Source organism: Lutra lutra, chromosome 6, assembly GCF_902655055.1.
Source record: "Lutra lutra chromosome 6, mLutLut1.2, whole genome shotgun sequence".
NCBI classification, from domain to species: domain Eukaryota; kingdom Metazoa; phylum Chordata; class Mammalia; order Carnivora; family Mustelidae; genus Lutra; species Lutra lutra.
This window is the reverse complement of record NC_062283.1, coordinates 22,771,137-22,793,184: the sequence shown is the minus strand read 5'-3', so window position 1 is coordinate 22,793,184 and position 22,048 is coordinate 22,771,137. Positions and strand designations below refer to the sequence as shown.

Here is a 22,048-nt window from a genome sequence, read left to right as displayed (position 1 = left end):
ACTTTATTTATTTTGCATTTAAAAGCTCTAGAAGCACGGCAGTTCAGAGCTAATGGTTCCATGACATCATTATGCTCCTCTGAGCTCTCTGTGGCCCTCCTTCTCATAGTCCAAGATGGCTGCTAAAGATCCAACTAGAGCGTCCACATCAGAATCAGCACAACGGAGAAGGGGGAGGGGCATGGCCCTTCCCTTGTAAGGAGACATCCATCCAGAGGGTTCCTTGCAGCTCAACTATCTATTTCATTGGTCAGAACTTAAACACTTGGCTGTACCTAAATCTTAGGGGAGGCAGGGATACAAAGATTTCTAGCTGGGCAAGAATGTGTCAAGTTATAAATCAGGATTCTTTTGTTAAAGAAGAGAAGAGTGGATTGTGGAAGGCAGCTAGCGATTTGGCTTCCCAAATAATCATGCATACTCCTTTTGCCCTACATAGACACATGCATCTCTGTCTGCAAAAGAGATGACCCCAAAGTCTCATCTAGTTACTGTATTTCAGTCAAAATCCAGAATCTCTGAGTAATGTCATTCCCATCACAACCAGATGTGGCTCCTTATGGTCTGGTAATTCACAAACCAGAAAATAAGTGATCTGCATTTACATGCAATATTATTGCCGAAATAGCAGCAGAATAACCACGATAAAACTCCCATCAGAAAAAGTAGGAAAAGGAAATACCATGGGTATTTCCTTATCTATAGCAATTATACCATGGGTATTTCCTATCTATAGCAATTATTGAATCCTGCTGGATAGGAATGGCAAGCACTCCCTTCCTGGCAGTGGGGTACATGTCTTGACTGACCCCTTAGGTAGCTGCTGCCTTGGAGGAACTCCCTTGTCCATTGTCCACCATGACCTCTGGCTTTGCCCTCTGGGAGATTCTTCCCTGTCCATTTTCCTCTGTGGCTGCATTTGAACCATGGACATTGGAAGATATGATCTTCTTTGGAGCTGCATGGTTTCCACAGCCATTTCTCTCTTGTGCAGGTGCAGGGACCCAGGGATTCTTTAGGAATTGAATAATTAGAAGTTTTTGCAAGCCAAGCGAGAGATTTCTGTCCAAATGTTGTAAGCTTCCAACCTATTTGCTTCCAGTCAGTTCCAAGTGTGAGTTACCACAGCCTAAAACTGTGTCTGGAAACTCTATGCCTCAAAACTCTGATCTTTTATTTATAGGTCTTTATGCTCTGCCAAACCCTTCCTTCTCAAATTGAAGTTGACTCTTCTTGAGACCTTTTGAAGTAAAGAATGAAAAAGTTGGGTGGGATGGCAATACCCTTCATCTGTCTTCATGGTCAGACTTGGCACTGAATACATAGGGAAGATGCTTTAAAAGGGCTTGAGGCCACATTCTTATCTCTTGCCAAGGCTGGATGAGCTTACAGTTGCTTCTTACTACTGCTTCAGTCTGGGCAAAAAAGTAATTGGATTTTTCACCCCGGCAAGACTCCCAGTCATAGGACACATTATCGATTTAGATCACAGGCAGAGACTGTCCCCTAACAAAGCTGTATTTCCTTCCATTTCTGCTGGCAGGCAGGATAGCTCCAGCCCATGTTCCTTTCTTATAGTAGTCAGCTAAAAGCCACAAGAACCAAACAATACAAACCGAAGTTTTGTATTTCCTACCTTTCTCCCTAGCTACACCTTTAGTTTGCATGCTTTCTTTACATGATTCAGCAGGTGATAGTTGGATCAAGTGATCTGCTACAGCATAACAAGAGTCACTAACTTTCCAGCCAACAGTATCTGTTTCAACACTGCTCAACACGTGAACTTCTCCACTAAGCCAGTGATGCTGTTGGATTTTATTGCTTGTATCAACCAATTCCCTGGTGCCACATCCCATATTGACAAGGATGAGGTTTAGCTCTATCAAATATTAAGATGCAAAATAAGTGGTTAAATATAGAACAAGATACTACACCCAAATAAATAGAATCACATAAGAAATACATATTTGCTTATTAGTTATAATAGTTCCTGGAAATAACATAAACCTGAGAGTTAGATAACTTAAATAAAACTTAGATAAAACTCCTTTTCCTATATATAACTTGTAAGTGTTTTCTCAAGTTGGAACAGGATTTGAGATGACGTTTTTCAGAAGGAGAATTCTAAAGATTTCATGATTATGTAGACTAATTCCTGACTCAGAACAGCAGAGGTTGGCCATGGAAGGGTGGGAGATGTCATCATTGATGCCCAGGACAAAGGTCAGATGGGAATTGGAAGGCAGACGTTGGGGAAGGGAAGGAGAGAGGTAACTGGGGCCCATCAGTTCAGAGTCTGACTACAAATTGCTTAATTGTGAGAGAAAAAGAGATGTTGAAATAAATCAGGCAGAGTCCTGCTGCCACTTGTTATTATAATAGCCAACATTTTTGGACACTATGCAGTAAATGACAATGTATTAAGTTTTTTATATGTCTTACATAATCTTCAAAAACTAATGAGACTCCTATGATGACTACTTTACAGATAAGGAAACTGAGACAGGTTAAATAATTTACTGAAGGTCATAGTACATGCCAGAGTCAAGACTTGAACTCAGGTCTCTCAGAGACCAAAGGTAATTTTTGACCACCATGGTATATTGTTCATGATGAATTTTGAGGTCATTCCTCAAGGGAATGACTCTTAACCATGTTAACTTTTCAGTACTAGACAGTCCTCCATCAACTATGTAATCCATCTGATTTCATCAGAAGGAAATTCACTCCAGCTCTACATTATTATTTTAAACCATGTATTATGGGTTTAATGAGCAGAAGGGGAGAGGGAAAAGGTTAAGAAGAGGAATAAATAGGCCAACTATGATTTGAACACGTTTCATCCCACTCTCAGAAACCCCCTTTCTTCCTTTGCTCCTTTCTCATCAAATATTGAGTGTCCCCTCTATGCCCATTAATGCACTTGTGACTGGAAATGTCACCAGGCTCAAAGCCCTACTCTACTCCCAGAACAGGATGTTAAGTGCTGGGAGGGATGAGGTCAGGTGCTGTATAAGCACATACGAGTCATTCATGCCCAGTCTTGGAGGGCAATGGGAGAAGAGCCTTCCTTTAGGAGAAGCTGCCCAAGCAGAGACCTAGAAGGATCAACAGATGTTAGCCAAGTGCTGGCAGACAGGAAGGCCACCTCAGCCAAGGAGATAACACATGTAAAACCCAGAAGCAAGAGAAAATATACATTCAGAGCACTGGTGTGTATAACTTAAATTTGGAGGCCATGGGAGAAAAGTCAGCCTGAGGCTGAGTTCAAATCCTGAAGGTCTTGGTGTGCTGCCCTAACCAGTTTAGATTGTATCCTGAGGACAATGGAATGTTGAACACAAGAGGGATACGTCCAATTTGTGCTTTAGAGAGTTCACTCTGGTTTCAGGGTAGAGGACAGTTTGAAACATGATGTTAAGTGGAGAAATCACTGAGTAATCTATGAAACTGATGTACTGTTGAAATGGGGACGGCCAGGTCTCAGTTGTAACAACAGGACCGGGCAGCAGCAGACAGACCAAAGTGCTGCTACAGAGGGGAGGACTTTGGACTGGATGACTGCTTACAGATGGCAGCTGAGCCACAAGGAGTCCAGCTCCACACCTGGTTCTGCTTGGAAAATGAAGTGGGTGAGTGGGACCAGGCCCAGGAAGAAGAGGAACAAATCTGGGGACAGGTTAATATCAAATAGAAGTCATAGGAACCCAGAGTTCACCAGAGATATCTGGCCTGGGAAAAAAAAGGTGTGTGGTTGTGTGCATGCCAGTAATTAGAGCAGGGAAAGGATGAGCTTATTTAGAGAGAAAGGTTGACCTTCTTCCCTACACAGATGTCACAGGCCTTCCTCACCTTGTGCTGCACTCGCACTGGCCAGATCTTCCCACTGCAGTGGCCCCCCCGCCCAGTCTACTCTTTGGGGTCTTACCCATTCTAGAATAGTTGCCCTGATCTGTACCCAAAATTGGATTCTTTGTCTCAGGGTCTCTCTCCTGGATACTCTAGTAAGTGATTTAATGGTAAAAACTCATAGGTGTTAATGAATTATTACCTGAAACATTTCTGAATTTTAATTAGAGAATCAATAGGATTTGAGTCCACAGAAATCTCAGAAGTTAGTTTCTTCTTTCTTTCTTTCTTTCTTTCTTTCTTTCTTTCTTTCTTTCTTTCTTTCTTTCTCTTTCTTTCTTTCTTTTTCTTTTTCTTTCTGAATTGGTGGTTATTAATGAGGTATACTGCCCCTTAGGACCCCACCACTGCCACTGTAACTCCCATTTCCTCAACCATAGATTTGCCAAAAATTGAGTATTTGGGGTTTTTTTGCTTTGACAGCGTAGTATAAATTGCTTTTCCAAATCCTGATCCTTTTTGTCAAAATGAACCTATATAAGCACTTAGTGCGTTTATTTGCAAAATGCCAACTCAGATTGTGATTGTTTTACTGCTTGACATCACCAAAACACAATCAGAACATGCAGCGATTTCCTGTCAATGCGGGGCCCCTAAGTTAGAGACACAGCAGGAGGTAGCAGAGGAGAAACCACAGTGTTTTGGAAGTCAAATGCCACACCCCAGAGAAGCTTTGGCACAGCAACCATTAGGGGCTCCTACACCATGTTCTCATCTTATTTGTCATACTGCTTTTTAATTCTTTTGTTTACAAGTCATTCTCCTTATGTGTTATGTTTCAAAAAGAAAAAAATCATATCTTGTCCTTCTTTCCACTCCCTGTTCCTGTGTTTTGACACAATGCTGTTTATAGCCGGTGCTTAATAAGTATCTGTTGAGGGGCACCTGGGTGGCTCAGTCAGTTGGTTGTCTGACTCTTGACTTCCACTTAGGTTCTGATCTCAGGGGCATGAGATCGAGCCCTGCATTAGGCTCCAGGCAAAATGGGGAGTCTGCTTGAGATTCTCTCTCTCCCTCTCCATCTGCCCCTCTGCCCCATGCTCTCTCTCTTTCTCTAAAATCAATATATCTTTAAAAAAAAACTATCTGTTGAACAAATGAATGAATGAATCTGCAGAAAAATAAGCCATTCAAAGCATGTCAGGTAACTTCTTGATACACCACATCACATGGGCAGATTTTCCAGAAGAGAGAAGATTTCTACCTCTGCATCTTCCACTGGGAAAAAAGTAAAGGAAGTGTACTAATAACACAGGTTATGTGGCAAATATCAAATACCTTCTGATGAGAAAGAGGGATTGAGTGAACAAAAATGGAAGTTGGTCACAAGAGTTGAAATAGACATGGTAACTAGTCATAGTGATGACCATTTCACAGTATATACAAACATCAAATCATGCAATTCACATAATTCTATGCCAATACCTGAAATGAATATAATATTGTAAGTCAGTTAGACCTCAATTCATTTTTTAAGAAGAATTTAGAAGCAAAACTGAGGTATGATAGCATTGAGCCATGTGAGGGAAGAAAGTCAAGAGGATGAATGAGAATAGGGGGAGCCAGGAAAGGGAAAAGTATGTGGTTGGCTGGGGAAGAATGATGGTGAAGATGTGAACTTGGTAAACTGTGAACTGATGACAGAGTTGAGAAAGACAAAAAGGAAAATGTGCCTGAAGTCCTCTAATGAACCATCCCTAAAGGCTTTTATAATCTTACTCCCTCTGCTCTTCAGAGCTTTCTAAAATTCTTCTCTTCCTAGAAGTCTTTAACAGGAAAAGAGAAAACGTATCTGACTTCTCTAATAGAATTTTAAGACTAGAAGAGATCTTAGCAATCATTGAGCACCTTCAGTTTGCAGATGAGAAAATTGAGGCCTTGGAGATGGAAGTTACTTCCCCCAAGGTTGGGCCATTTTGGAGCACCATCTATATATTGCCAAATCAATGCGCATTGCAATAGATGCTCATTTCCTGTTCCTATTTCTCCCAACAGAGGACATCTCTGCCATCTGAATAAACTGAAAGAAAGAAAGTTTATTTTTTAAAATGAATCAATGAACATTTCGTGAAGAAATAAACAGGAGGTCTAGAAAGGAGAGGCTGTACTTTGATTGCTACTGTACCTCCAGGACCTTGCCCAGCATCTGGCAGAATCATTTCCTATAAGGTTCGAATGGATGGCTAGATGCATGGACAGATGGACAGACAGATGAGTGAATGGACAGAGGGATGGATGAATACGTTCTACCAGGACTGCCACTGCTACCCAGTATTTATTGACTAGACTTAACATTTTCTGATCTCACAAGCTATCTGAATCCAACTTGCAACTGTATATGGACAATGACCCCAGGTTGTTTTAAAGAACAGTCAGTAAATACTGATAAAGTGAATGAATGGGATGCTCTCAGATAAGTTATAACCTCATCAAAGACCTCAGATGTAGGCACAAATAGAAGTAATCAGCAATACACAACAACAGCATGCTAAATGCTAGGTAACTCTACAGTATGGGCCGTAAGTAGGGTGATTCTATGATTTTCTAAACCGGGACCCTTCTGAGAGTAAAGCGTGACTACCACTTTGTTCTCTTAACATGAATAAGTATGATACACTAGATGGCTGTGGAAAATGCATGTAAGTGATAGAGGCTAGAGAAAGAATGAAACAGAGATTTTGTATGTGCCGTACGTCTGTAGAGATGAGTTTGCTATCTCACCAAAAAAAAAAAAAATCAAAACTGTCTAGCATTTTTAATTACCGAAGCAAAATGAGAAAAATGCCCTTTTTAATGGTCTAATGAGGATAGTCCAGAAATCTCTTTTTAGTGACAGTAGTCACTTGCTGACAAGGGTAGGTCTCTACCATTCCCGTGTAAAGTATAGTGTGTGGGCCAACAGCACCGGCATCCTGTGGGAATGTGCTAAAAATGCAGACTCTCTGGCCCCACCCCAGACCTGCAGTCTGACTCTGCCCATTCATGAAGTCCTTGGATGATCTATAGGCACATGAAAATTTGAGAAGCGTTGGTCTCTAGCACATTAATCCGTCCAAAAGAATAACACTTAAACATTTCAATACACTTTCCCTTCTTTGCTCCTGTTCCCCTTTACAAAATGTATTCAAAGTGTACTTCCTTTAGCTTTTCAGCCATTTCAGCGTCTGGAACTTTAATGATGATAATGAGGAGAAGGACTGTTGTTTACAAAAAGAACAGAAAAAACTGTGGATGAAACACCCTCTGTCCCCGCAAAGGGGCTCTCCGCTTAGGGCTGAGGAGGGAGAACTCACATTCGCAAGATAAGCGGTTCCCTTTTGGGACAGACGGGCTTTAACGCCAACTCAACCAATTTTGGTTTTACAACTTCTCTCAGGAAGAGGGGGAAAATGATAGAAGAGGAAAGCGTTCTTGGAAATGCAAACTAATCCAGGAAATCCTCACTTTCATTCATCATAAAGGCTTCACAGAAGCTTTTTCTTTTGGTGAATTGAAGGAAGAGTCCCAAGTGAGGGAGGTGGCTTGCTCCTGTTCCTGCGACTGCTCTGTTGTCCTGGGCCCAGCGTGACGTTGGTAATACTGGGCAAAGCCACAGCTGTGTGCCAGCCTGCGCCATGTTCTCTATCCGTGCAGCCATTAAATAGCTTCTCCGATCTCCAGCATGTGTTGCGGTACATGTGACCCGATGACTCCCCTGTAGAATGAAGCACCAATAACGGGCAGGGCAATTAGCTCAGGGACCCCGGGCCTTCCTAGCAGCCTCTTGGCCGTGTTCATATTTGCAGTGCATCCTGGGTGGGGTGCTTCTGAGAATTCCACTAATGCCCCATTACCCTCCCCAAGGCTGGGGACTGTGGGGTGAGAGCTCCATTTCCTTCCTGCCCAAGAGGAATGCTGTGAAGGGTGATGAAGGGGTTGGGAGTACCTCCAAATAAAGGTCTTTTATGGCTCTTTAAAGCTCTAAGTCACTCAGTCATAGTTCTCTCTTGCCTGCTGGCAAGACAACTTTAAAAATGTACATTTCTGAACTTGCAGGTAAGCAGGCTTTTATCCTAACTTCGGTGAAGAAGAATTAGAACAGGGAAGATGTCAGTGTAGGGTGTGGGCTGAAATCAGGATGAAACTGACTAAGCACCTTCATGGTGCTCTGCTAACATAAGCCATCACCTGCCCAAGGGAACTTTATGTTCTCAGAATCTTAAACAGTTGGGGCTGCCATCCTGAAAGTTCAGGTAGACAGGATACGTCGTAGTGAAAATCATGGAATCTTAGCCCTCAGAGAAGATCCTCAGAACTCCCCTCTTTGCTCTTCCCTCTTCCTTTTGAGGGGAATTATCTATAAAACGAGAACTGTACCTGCCTGCCACATCATCTCGCAGTAAGGACCAAATCAGGCAGGATAGGAGATTACATTTGGAATCCCACAAATCCAAATAATACATATTTTTAGTGATCTTTGTCATTATTTTAATATTTTTTAAAGATTTGTTTATTTGAGAGAAAAAGAGAGAGAAAGCACACTCAAGTGTGGGGGAGGGGCAGGGGCAGAGGGAGATACTTAAGCAGACTCCTTGCTGAGCTAGAGCCCCACAAGGGGCTTGATCTCATGACCTAGATCATGACCTGAGCCGGAACCAAGAGTCAGATGCTTAACCAACTGTGCCACCCAGGGATCCCTTCGTTATTATTTTAACCTGAGAAAACAGGCTCCACAGTGACTAGACCGTGAGTTCCCCTGAGAGGTGCTCAACTGGACTAGATCATTTTCACAGAAGAACCTTGTCCATGCCCTCCATCTGCCAGTGGCCCAGGCACATGTGCCTGCCCTAGATCATACAGAATACTTGTTCTCTGGGCTGTCACTGGAGAATACAACTTCAGTGAACTCCCTACTGTCCAGTCCATTAGCAAATACCGATTTTTGAAAAAATAGTGCTTGTGGGAATACCTCGAAGGGTATGCAAATTATTCATTCTGCTGGTAGCCCTAAAATTTATCTTGGGACCAGACCTGATTGTCAGAGTACTGTGTGTTCAGATCACAGGTATTTGCCTCCTTGTAGAAAGGACTTGAATGAACTGTGCATACATAGAGGGGTGCTATCAGATCCGACCCAAGACATCTATCACTGTATTTAACACAAAGTTTTTCTTTTTTTTTTTTTTAAAGATTTTATTTATTTATTTGACAGAGAGAGATCACAAGCAGGCAGAGAGGCAGGCAGAGAGAGAGGAGGAAGCAGGCTCCCCGCTGAGCAGAGAGCCCGATGCGGGGCTCGATCCCAGGACTCTGAGATCATGACCTGAGCCGAAGGCAGCGGCTTAACCCACTGAGCCACCCAGGCGCCCCTAACACAAAGTTTTTATTGATAACCCAATCTGCCATGTTGCCAAATTCCTCCTTACAAAGACCCAGAGGAGAAATTCCCTGGGTTCCAGCTTCGGAAGCACAAAGGCTTTCACTAAATATCCTTTTATCTTACGAGCAGCAACACTAATTTCATAGCTGGGAGTGCTTTCTTCTTTGCTCTGGCCACTAGGAAACTTAAAGCCAAATTTGTTTAGCAAGTGGAATACATTGCTCTGTGATCAATTTTACCCTGGCTTTGATTTCCTTGCCCCCTTTTCCTTTTGCCAATTTCTTTAATCGCTTTGTATTACCTGTGTTTTGTAAACAACTCCTTTTCTTAAGTTTTATGTATTCATTTTAGAGAGAGAGAGAGTGCAGGGGACAGGTAGGGGGAGAGGATGAAGAAGAGAATCTCAAGCAGGCTCCCCACTAAGAGTGAAACCCACCTTGGGGCTCGATCTCATGATCCTGAGATCATGACCTGAACCAAAACCAAGAATTGGATGCTTGACTGACAGAGCAGCCCAGGCACCCCTAAACCAACTCACTTTTATAATTCTATTGTGGTAACTTTGTAAATTTCATTTGGATTGAACTGAGTCCTTGGCATCATTTGCCAAAGAAGCCTCAGCTAAAATCTTTAGGCAGGGTACTTGTAGCAGCTGGGCAGTGGGGATGAGGCTTAGCTATGATTTTTCAGAGACATTTCTAAGTCGTGAATGTAAATAGATCACGTTTCTAAAACCATGAAGTTGACAGATGTTTATATCAGAAGATGTATTTAGCTCCATAAGATCTCTTGAACTTATAATCAGAGAGTCAAAGTTAAATAAGGCAGGTGGCCTCTGACATTTAGCTCTTGGCCTCCTCAACATGCAAAATAGTAAAATCTCTGTTGCCCTGTATCATTTGGATTTTGTGACGATTTGGACCAAGACTGGTTGAAGTTTACTCTTTGTTCTCTGGATACAATAAACAAATGAAGAGTATAATTTGTAAGAAGGAATATTTGAATATTAAAGAGTTATTTCCCAACTACTTTTATTCTTATGTGCATATTAAAATGCCCTTAGATTACCTTCATAACCCAGCATTGGTCTGGCTAGTACTTTGATATGCTGATTAGAAACCTAAATTAATTTACTAAATTAATAATTGATTACTCTAATTAGAAAGTCTAACATTGATGGTGATAAATATGTACTCTTGAAAAATATCCAGAACATTTCTAGTATGTATGGTCTTGACAATCATGCCAGTTCTTGTAATTGCTCTAAAATTTAAGTAATACATGGTAGGTGCCTTTTCTGCAACATTTGGAGATACTCACTACTTATTTGTTGAAACCCGCTACCTCCCCTCGAATTCTGTAATATTGCATCCTATTTCTTCTCTGTTCTCTCTGATTAAGTCTTTGTCTTCTCAGGTGTCTTCTCTTCCTCCTCACACCTGTGGACTGGAAGCATTTTCCAAGTTCAGCACTCAGTCTGACCGCTTCTCTCTTCACGCTTGCTAGGGTAACTAATCCTTCTTAAAGTATCAACTATCACTCCTAACAGCTGACTCTCGGTTTGAATATTCACACGAGTTCCAAATTCGTAGCTCAGATTATTTACTGGATACGTTCACTGACACTTCAAATTCACTGAATCAGCCATTAATAATTACTGTCAACTTTGTTAATGCTATCACAACACTTAACAATAACAAAAAAAAAATCCTTTGTAGTGATTGTATATATTACATGGTACAATAGTTGCCTTAAAAACAAATTTCAGGGGTGCCTGGGTGGCTCAGTGGTTAAGCCTCTACCTTCAGCTCAGGTCATGATCTCAGGGTCCTGGGATCAAGCCCCACATCAGGCTCTCTGCACAGCAGGGAACCTGCTTCCCGCTCCCCCACTGCCTGCTTCTCTGACCACTTGTGATCTCTCTCTCTCTCTGTCAAATAAATAAATAAAATCCTTAAAAAAAATTTTTCATTCATACATCCTCTGAACCATCCTATGGGTGGGTTTTATGACCTTCACTTTATCTATTAGGATAATAGATAGCTCAGGGGAATTAGAGAGGTACAGAAACTTGCCCTGATCTTTCACCAAGTTTTTCTCAACATGACAAAAATAAAATCTGAACTCCAGTCTGTCACATTAAGCTGCCTCCCAAATTTATATCTAAAATTAAATTCTCTCTCTTTTTTTGTCCTAAAATAAACTTTCGTGATGTCCCTATTTTTGCCTACGGTACTGTAATTCTCCTACTAAATATAGAAGCTTAAAGCTTTGGATACTTATTTGGTCTTCCCTTCTTTATCACTCTTCATATCAGATCCATCACCAAGGCCTGTCCTGTTGCTTCTTTCTAACTTTTCTTTCTTCCATTCTCCCTTTCTCTACTTCACAGACTTATTCGTTAGCATCTCCAATAAAGTACTCTTATGCATGCATTCCTTCCCTGAACCTTCCAGAGGGCAACCTTTGCCTTGTTACATGGTCCAAAGAAGACTTCAAATGACCACATTGTCCTAATTGTGTAGGAATTCCACAATTCAACCAATTTTTACACTTTTATCAGCCTTCACTTTACTTTCAATCTTCTGCTCTCTTCATTCTCCCTGAAATAAGCATTTTATTTTCCTTCCAAACTTCTGCTCACACAGTCTTTCCTCTTTTGAAATAAATATTCTTCTCCCACCCATTGTCCTTGAACTGCCCAACTCAAGCCTCAGACTTGGTTCTGTGGTTTTTACCTTCCTCAAAAATTTGCCTACTGTATTTATTATTACTTATTCAGCACAATCATGTTGCCTTATGATGTAAAAAAGTTCTCGTGTGTGTGCATGTGTATGTATGTGTGCGTGTCTTGCCTCCTTGGTCAGATTTTAAATTCCTAGAGGGCCAAGATGGATTTCAAACACCTTCTATATCTTTTGGAGGTTTGAATGAGTTATCATGTAAAACATCTACAAGCAATATAATATTCAATGAAAGCAAATTACTTTGATAGAGGAAATGAAAAGAACATGGGTTTTAGAATTTATAACACCTGAATTCCAGTCCAGTCAACTGTGCAAATTCAGTTACTTTGAATTCTTTAATAACATGAAGTTACTTCTGTCTACCTCAGAGCTTATTGTGATACTCAGTGGAGTACAGAGCATGTATGCCAGTACCTGCCATCAATGTGTACCGAAAAATGAAATTATTATGGTTATTTGATAACTGAAGAGAGTCACTGTCTTTTTAAGCATAAATGATTAGCTTGGACCACCACTGTATTTATAATTGATTGACATGAATAAATATATAGAATATAAGTTCAGACTATTTAAAATAAATTTATTGCTTTGTTTGCTTCACCTGTTAATAGGAACTTACATAGAAATATGTCCACCTTGATAAAGGACTAGTCAATTTCCCCCTGCCACCCTTTCCATTCTTGATTTTTGTATTTTGAGGGTATAGAATTAGATGCATAAAGTTATGCATCTAATGACTTTCTTGGCCAATCAGACTTAGAATCATCTTATTTTAGAGTGGAAATGGTCCTCATCTAAAACATGGTTCCCCCACACAGGTCTGCAGGAATATGAGAAAAAAATTTTTTTAAAGATTTTATTTATTCATTTGAAAGGGAGAGAGAGAAAGAGAGCATGAGCAGTGGGAGGGGCAGAAGGAGAGGGAGAAGCAGACCCTGCTGAGAAGGAAGCCTAACTCGGGGCTCAATCCCAGGACCCCGAGATCATGACCCTGAGCCAAAGGGAGATGCTTAACTGACTGAGCCACCCAGGGTGCCCAAAGAAAAACATTTTTATAATGATTTTTTTTAGTAAAACAAAATAATACGATTTAAAGGATTACCCTACATTTTGTGATTATGACACTCCTACTTCATGTATGTGTTAAAATTCCTCTGTTTTATGAAACAATGTTGATGATACATAGTGGAGGGTAGCAATTGTGAGTTTTGTGGTGACTGATATGACTTTCCTTGATGAAACAGAAAGTTGGCAGACAGATGATAATTTCCATAGTAGTTTTAAAAAGGTTACAGGTCCATGTTACCCCCAAATGCTTAGAAACCCTAATCTAACCCAACTCTTTGTTTCTGAGTTAAAAATTATTTGACCTTCAGAAGTTATGCTACTTGGTCAAGGTCACATCACTACTCCAGACCCACTGTGAGAATTCAACTCACTGAACTCTCAGAATGTACCTCATCCTTTAAGTGAAAATTGATCTCGCCTACTGATGGAAACAGGAAACAATTTGTCATTTGACTTTTGAAGAAAATTCATTGCATATATTTTATTTATTTAAAATAAATTTATTAAAATCCTCCCAAGGGATGACTTTATCCCTAAGTGGAAAAAAAAACTTGATGATAAGCTATAAACCTTTAAAGTATATTTAAAATAGTTTCCTAAGCTTTTAAGATTTTGTATTTTCCATTTATTTTCCAATAAAATTTATTTCCACTCAAAATAAATTTTCTTACATTAAAAACTATGGAAAATACAAGAAGAAGGGGGAAAAAGCCTATTATTCCAGGGAGAATCAGGTTGATATTTGAGCACAATTCCTGCTACATATTTTTCCTTTTTAAAAAAGATTTATTTATTTGTTTGAGAGAGAGAGAAAAAACATGCAGTTGGGGGAAGGGGAAGGAGAAGGGGAAGGAAAGAAGCGGAGTCCCCTCTAGGCGGGGAGCATGACGTGGGGCTTGATCTCACAACCCAAATCAAGAGTCAGACACTCAACCAACTGAACTACTCACGAGCCCTCTGCTATATATTTTTCTCTGTACATCTTTGCATAGTTGAAATTATATTCCAGGTTGCCTGGGTGGCTCTGATCTGCCTTTGGCTCAGGTCATGATCGCTAGGTCCTGGGATCAAGCCCCACATTGGGCTCCCAGCTCAGCAGGGAGTCTGATTCTCCCTCTGCTTCTGCCTCTTCCCCTGCTTGTGTTCTGTCTCTCTCCTTTCAAAATGAATAAATAAAATCTTTTAAAAAAGAAAAGAAATTATACTCCATAGCAATATTTATATTTCTGGTTTCTTCATTTTAATTATTTTTAAATTTAAAAAATAACTAATACATTCATACAGTTTCAAACTCAGAAGGTACAAATGGATACAGAGTGAAGATTATCCTCTGACCTAACCCACCGTTCCCTACTTCTCCTCCTTAACAAAAATGAATATTTCCAATTTTTAAAATGTTTGGTATGTGTATCCTTCTAGAGATATCTTATGCTTATCCTCAGGTTCTTTCATTCCATATAAAGACATAAGCATTTCCTCATCTTTTAAAAAAATATTATTAAAGACTATATAGTATTTTATTTTGTAGATATGCCATAATTTATTTAGTCATACTTACATATTACACATTAAAATTATTTTCATTTCTTTATTTATAGTAAGTTTGCAGATCTTAAAGCTTAAACTAAATGAATCCATTGCTCTTTTTACTTTAGACATTATAAGGCTTTAACAATAATTTTCCTTGAACAGTTTAGTTTTACTTTACCTCTATTCACAAAAGCATATCTATTGTTTCTTCAACTGAAGGTAGTCATTCAACCTGGGGTGGAAACAATCTTTTGTTTACATGAGCTGATTTCAGCTGGGTACAGTCATATTCTCTCAAATAAGAATACCCATCCCCCCCCCCCCAGGTGCACCATAAAAACTTACCGTAAGGATATGCCAATAGAAGAAACTTTTTAGTTTAAGATAAACAAGGACTGAGATCTAATGTAAAAAACGTGGGCAATATAGTTGATAACACTGTATTGTATAATTGAAATTTGCTAAGAGTATAGAACTCAAATATTCCCACAAAAATTTTAAAAAGATAAATTTTTGAGGTAATGGATTTGTTAATTAAGTAAAGTGGGGGAGTCCTTTCACAATATATGTGAATGCATATGAAATATGTATATCAAATCACAACTGTGTATGCCTTAAATATCTTACCATTTTGTATGTCAGTAAAACAAATTAAAAAGAAAAGAATGCACCAGTAGAGCTGATGGTATTTTGACCTCACTATCATCACCACACCCTCTATCCTGGGAACTCAATGGGTTCACAGTATTGTTGGCTAAAATGTCATTTGGAGTTCCTCTTCCTTTGGAGAGAGAGCAGATACATTCAAACATCAACAAGGCCAAAGACATGAAAAACAGCATGGCAATTAAAAAAAAAAAAAGATTATCCAAGTGGTAAACATGCCAAGAATAAATGTTTATGCTGCTTTCAGAGGACTGTGGAGTGTTGACGGGCTTAGTGCTAAATACTGATGGCATCGGCTCCTCATGGATTGGTCAGGAAAAAAGTTTGCTTCGTTTGGAAGAATATTCAAGGCAATGTATAAAGAAAGGAGAAGTCTCAGCAAAATAGAGTACAGGCCATCCATTTCTAGAATAGAGGAAGGTATATGTGAAATTGAGCTATTCAGGGTGAGAAATCTGAATCTAAGCTATGACATAATTAGCACAAAGGGACCAGAAAGGAACCTGGTAAGAAGGGGAAATATCTGGTTAAAAGATTTGTAGTAAAGAAGGAGAAACATGGCTATAATATAGATGGAAATATCAAAGACAAGCCTAACTTTCAGAAAAGCAAATAAATCAGTGAGATTTTGCTTTATGCTTTTTGCTGTAATACTCTCCCAACAAACCCAAATTCCAGCCCCATCCTACCTTTCATAAATAAAGTCCATTGGCCTTGTGGAAATTTAAATTGGCCTTGATGTGGAAATTTAACATGTTCTCAATTTGGCATAAAGTGTTATGCAATTGCAGGATCTAACTCATCCTTCTCACTATATTTCTAAATACGTGTTATAAAAGTAACCTAGGTCTCTCTTTTATAGAGATGTTCAAAGTGACATTAGGGTGAAAAAAGCATAATGCGGAGAAAGCACTCCAGAAGACCGCAGCTCACGTTTGAATTATCTCAATCCATGATATTGCTTTTGGGTGACCTTTGTGTATTTGAGCACTTAGGGAGGTGGCAGAAGCAAACATAAATCCTCTTTGGAGAAAGATAGCATTATCCTGGACTTCAAGCATTTCTTTTTGCAAATACCATATCTGCCCCATAATAAAAAAAAATAGACACATGAGTAAAATAGCATGAACTAAAATCAATAGAAAGATCAGACAATAAAGACAGAGTCACAGAGGCTACAAATATGAATTTGAGACATTAACTTTAAAGTAACCATATTATTAAGGTCAAGGAGATTCTTTACAAATCAAACAAGACTGAGGATTTTAACCCAAACAAAGAAAGTATTAAATCAAATGGGTTAAATTAGTCTGGATTAAAGAATACAACAACAAAAAGATTAAGAGCAGGTCAGGCACAAGTGAAGAGAGAATTAGTAAACTGAAAGATAAGTCAGAAGAAAGTATCTAGAATGATGTAGAAAAACAAAAGAATAGAAAAATCAGAAAAAATAGCAAGATATATAGGACTACAGTGAAAAATTCTAACATATGTTCACTGAATTTCAAGAAGGAAAAAGACTGAGGCAGCAGCAATGTTAAAAGATAATGGTTGAGAAAATTTCCCAAACTGTTGGAAGATGTCAGTCCATAGATTAAATGAATCCTGTGAATCCTAAGAAAAATAAATACACAAATCCTTAGATTTGTTTGGTTTGTGGCAAACCAAAGACAAAGAGAAAATCTTTAAGATAGAGAAGACAGATTACCTTCAAAAGAAGAGAAATATAGATTTCTCAGTGGAAACAATGGAAATCAGAAGACAAAAAATATGTAAAATACGGAGAGAAAATAAGAAATAAGAAATACTCTCTCAAACAACCAGTCCAAAGCCAAATAATGGTTTCTGCAGCATTTGCCCCAGAATAGTCAGAATTTGGACTGCTGGTCCCTGCATTTTGTCCCCCATTTCCAACTCAGAACAACCAGAAAAAGCCAAATATGTTTCCAAAACAATCACAGAAGATGCCCTGCTTCTAGTTAGCCCATTTCCAGCTTCCCCATGCCAACAACCTCTAATCAGAGCACACCTGACTACTTCCCTTTTTCTCAGGGCAAGTTTTCAGGTTCGCCTGACTGCCTTTCAGTTTCTTTCCCATACAGGTGATTGTGGCTGATTTCCTTGCTATAGCAGCTCTGAACTGTTCTCATTTGAGTGGTCTTTTGATTTATTCCCATACTTCTAAAAGTAAAGCCCCAAAACAGTCTGAGAGTTTCTGTTAATTGGGCTCCAATTAATCAAGTTCTTGCTATACTTTAACACATCCTTTAGTAAGTTAAAAAGAACCTTTAAGATCATTGATATACTAATTACTAATCCTTCCAATAAGTCATGTCTCTCAAGGAGCCTTTTTTTTTAAAGATTTTATTTATTTATTTGACAGAGAGAGATAGTCAGAAAGGGAACACAAGCAGGGGGAGTGGGAGAGGGAGAAGCAGGCTTCCCGCTGAGCAGGGAGTCCAACGCGGGACTTGATCCCAGGACCCTGGGATCACAACCGGAGCTGAAGGCAGATGCTTAACAACTGAGCCACCCAGGCACCCTCTTAAGGCCCTCTTATATAACAATAGTTAGAACAGTTTCTGCTCTATATTTCTTAATACTGAACACACATGTGTAAGTCATTAGACTTATAAATGCCTAATATATATGACCTATGTACATTATATATCTATTAATGATCACGTGTTTGTAATTTTTCCTTTTCAAACTAAACTGTAACATGATCAAAACCAATCATCTCAATGATTTAGACTTCCAGTTATAAGATGAGTAAGTTTTGCATATTTAATATATGCAAATATATTATGCAAATATATGCAAATATATCATAGCATGATGATTTAGTTAACAACACTGTATTATATGTTTTAAGGTAGCTAAAAGTAGATTTTAAATATTCTTATCATGAAAACATTGTATTTATGTGAGGTGGTTAACTAACTTTACAGTAGTAATCATTCTGCAACATAAATGTATCAGGTCATCACATTACACACCTTAAACTTATGCAATGTCGATTATATCTTAATCAAACTGGAAGAAAAAAAATCTTGATGATTTTATATAAAAAAGAAATTTCCAACCTGGAATTCTATAACAAGTGCCATAGCCTTCCATAAAAAGGTAAAATAGACATTTTCAGACAAACAAAAATGAGAGAATTCATCAACCATCTGCAAGGAGGAAAACATTAGTTCTTTAAGCAGAAGGAAAATGATTCCATATAGAAGATTGGAACTCCAGTTAAAAAAAAGAAGAGCAGCAATAAAAATGGTTAAATATGTGTGTGAATTTAAATAAATATTGGCTATATAAACCAATAATTATAGTGACTTTAGGCATTTGAAATAGAGAATTAAAATGCAAAACTACAATTAAGATAAGACATGGGTCAGTAGGATATTGAATAAAGGGTGTAAAGTATTCTTAGATTATTGTGTTATTCAGAAAAAAGATAAAGGTATTGATATTACACTTAGTTAAGAGAAAGATGAATAGTATAATTTCTAGGGTTATGATTATATATATTGTAAAAGAACACATGACTTCCAAGATAATGAAAAAAATGGCAGAATATTTTTTTCAAAGTTCTCAATCAATCTGAAACAAATTGATGACAATGAAAAAAAATATAGAATGAGCAAAATAAATAGAAAATACTGAGTAATATGATAGTATAATAACATTACTACACATATCAGTAATTACCTTAAATGTAAGTTGACTATACTTCAATTAAAGGACAAAGATTGTGATACTGGACTTTAAAAAATTGCTGTTTATATGAGACATATGAAAAATGTAATGATTCAGAAACTTTAAAAACACAAAGATGTAAAAAGATTTATCACTCGAACACAAATCAAAAGATATTTGTTTACAAATATCTTAATATCAGACAAAGTAGACAAAGTCTACTAGTGTTAATAATACTAGCATTAATTGATATGCTAGTATATTATCGGTATGTTAGTATTATAGTCATAAAATTGATATATTAGTATTAATATATCAATACATTATTGCATATAATGCACAATTAATACATACTAGTTTTAATGTATTAATACTAGTATATAAATTTCATGACTATAATACTAATATATTGATAATATACTAGTATATTATTTATTAATACACTGGTATTAATAATACTAAAGTATTATTTGTATCTTTATAATGACAAGATGCTTCATTTAATACATTAAAATAGTATATAAATTTTATGAATATAATACTAATATATCGATAATATACAGTATATTGTCTATTAATACACTGGTATTAATAATACTAAAGTATTATTTTAATCTTTTAATGACAAGATGCTTCATTTAGCATTTAAATGAGGAAATTTAAACTTGTATGTACCTAATAAATAGCTTCAAAATGTATAAAGCAAAAACTAATGGAACTAAAGAGACATAGACAAATTCACAATTATATTGGAAGTTTTGAACACATCTGTTCCAGTAACTGGCAGAGGATTTGAACAACGTAAATAGCAGAACAGCATAAATTGTAAACTGAAATATATATAGGTATATCTCCATATACAAAAGTATATTATAACATATATCTATATATAAAGATATTATTATTACTATATTACTATTATATATACTATACTATTACTATATTGCTGTTATATATAATATGTTTTAATATTATATAAATAATATAACATATAATTTATAGATCATTATATAACATATAATAAATTTCATAAGTTATACATATAAATAACACTGCATTTAAAAACTGCAAAATACAGTCTTTTGAAGTACCATATAGAAAATTAGGATATTTGGGACATAAAGTAAGTCTCAACAAATTTCAAAGGACTGAAGTTCTACAGATCATGTTCTTTGACTACATTGCAATTAAGTCAGAAATCAAATGAGAAAAAATAATGAGAAAAATCCCAAAATTTTGAGACTAAGAAACACACTTCTAACAATCCACAGGTGGTAGAAGAAATCACGATGGAAATGGAAATATATTTTGAAGAAATGATAATGAAAATGTAAAATATCAAGACTTGTGGGACTTAGATAATTTATAATTAATTATAATTATAATTAATAGTAATTTATAGATTTATACACATACATTTGAAAAGAAAGACAAAGTCAATAAAGTCATTTAAAGAAATAAGAAAAATAACAATATATAAAACCCAAAGTAAAAAAGAAATAATAATGGTAGGTAGGAGCATAATCAAATAGAATAGACACTTCCAAAACAGAGAATCAAAATGTCCAAAATTGGTATTTTCAAGACTGATAGACTAATACAGCTCTGGCAAGACTGATAAAGTAAAAGGAGAGAAGTCACACATAATTTGAAAAATGGAAACGAGACATTACTACAGACCCTACCCATATTAGAATTTCTGAGCAATTTTATGCCATTTGGTTTGGAAATTTAGATAAAGTGGATAAATTGACATAGAATGAAACCTGAATATTTGTTCATTAAAAACTTGAATCTATAGAAGAGGATTAAAGAGTAGGTTTATTATTTAATGATGTACTGTACAGTGACCAACATAACATTTAAAAAAAGAGTAGATTTATTGTGATAAGCACTGAGTGATGTACAGAATTGTTGAATTATTATATTGTACACCTGAAACTAATATAACAATGTATGTTAATTATGCTTCAATTAAAAAAAAGAAAAAAATTGAATCTATAACTTAAAGCCTTCCAACAAGAATGCCCCAGGACCAGATGGTTTTACAAGCAAATGCATACAGATAGTAAAGAAAGAAATAATGGCATTCACACATAAACTAAAAATTAAAAGAGGAAATATATACCAATTTCTCCTATGAGACATGTACAAATTGATATCAAAACCCAACAAGAACATAAGAAAGGAAAATTTTAGGCCAACCTTTCTCATAAATGTAGATTCAAAATCCTAAACATATTATTAGCATAATAAATTGAACAAATTATAAAAAGGATAATGCATCAAAACCAAATGTAGCTTATTCCAGAAAAGGAAAACTGATTTAAAATTAAAAATAATATGTCAATATCTTTACAAAATTAAGGAATAAAATCTTATGATCAATTCAATAGATGACAAAATTCAATATCCATTCATGATTTAATGAAACTTTTTGAAAATTAGTATTAGAAAGGAACTTCTTTAATTTGATTGACTATGAATACAAAATCACCTTAGCAGTCATCATTTCTAATGATGAAAACTTCTACTTTGTAATAAAAATTAGGAAAAGATGTCCACTATCACCATTTCTATTTAATGTTGCATTGGTGATAAAGGTGGTATCCACAACCTCATGGGCATGTTGAATATGTGTTTGGCATCAGCAAAGCATTCATGAGAAATTTATCTTGAAATAATTTTATATCATTAAAAAGAATATCAAAATCAATGCAATTGTGTAAAAGCTACCTAACTACTCTAGCCCAACCACTTGTTCTTCATAGTGCTGTGCTTTTTAAAAATACTGATTAGATTATTGCTTAAGACACCAAGGACATTGTCATGACCAACAAAAGTCACCTGCCTCTTAATCATATTTTATGTCCTTCCTCCTCTTCTCTGCATTCTAGCCCCACCAGCTTTCTTCAGATTCTCAAAGACGGGCTCCTTATACATCTGGGCCCTTCCACAGGCTCTTATCCCAGGCTGGGACCATCTCTACCATCCTCTTACCTGGTTCTTTGTTCAGAATTTACCTCACTAGTTTACGTATAACCTAACCAAAATCCAAAGATGCCACAGT

At 37.1% G+C, this 22,048-nt stretch overlaps 1 long non-coding RNA gene across 1 annotated transcript in view; it reads left to right on the top strand.

The window, feature by feature from the left end:
• LOC125102479 (uncharacterized) overlaps positions 1–7,552 on the top strand; it is a 35,437-nt gene extending 27,885 nt beyond the window's left edge. Inside the window, exon 4 of the long non-coding RNA XR_007128139.1 lies at positions 7,054–7,552. This is a non-coding gene — a long non-coding RNA (uncharacterized LOC125102479). The remainder of the gene's footprint in view (positions 1–7,053) is intronic.
• The last annotated feature ends 14,496 nt before the right edge of the window (positions 7,553–22,048 follow it).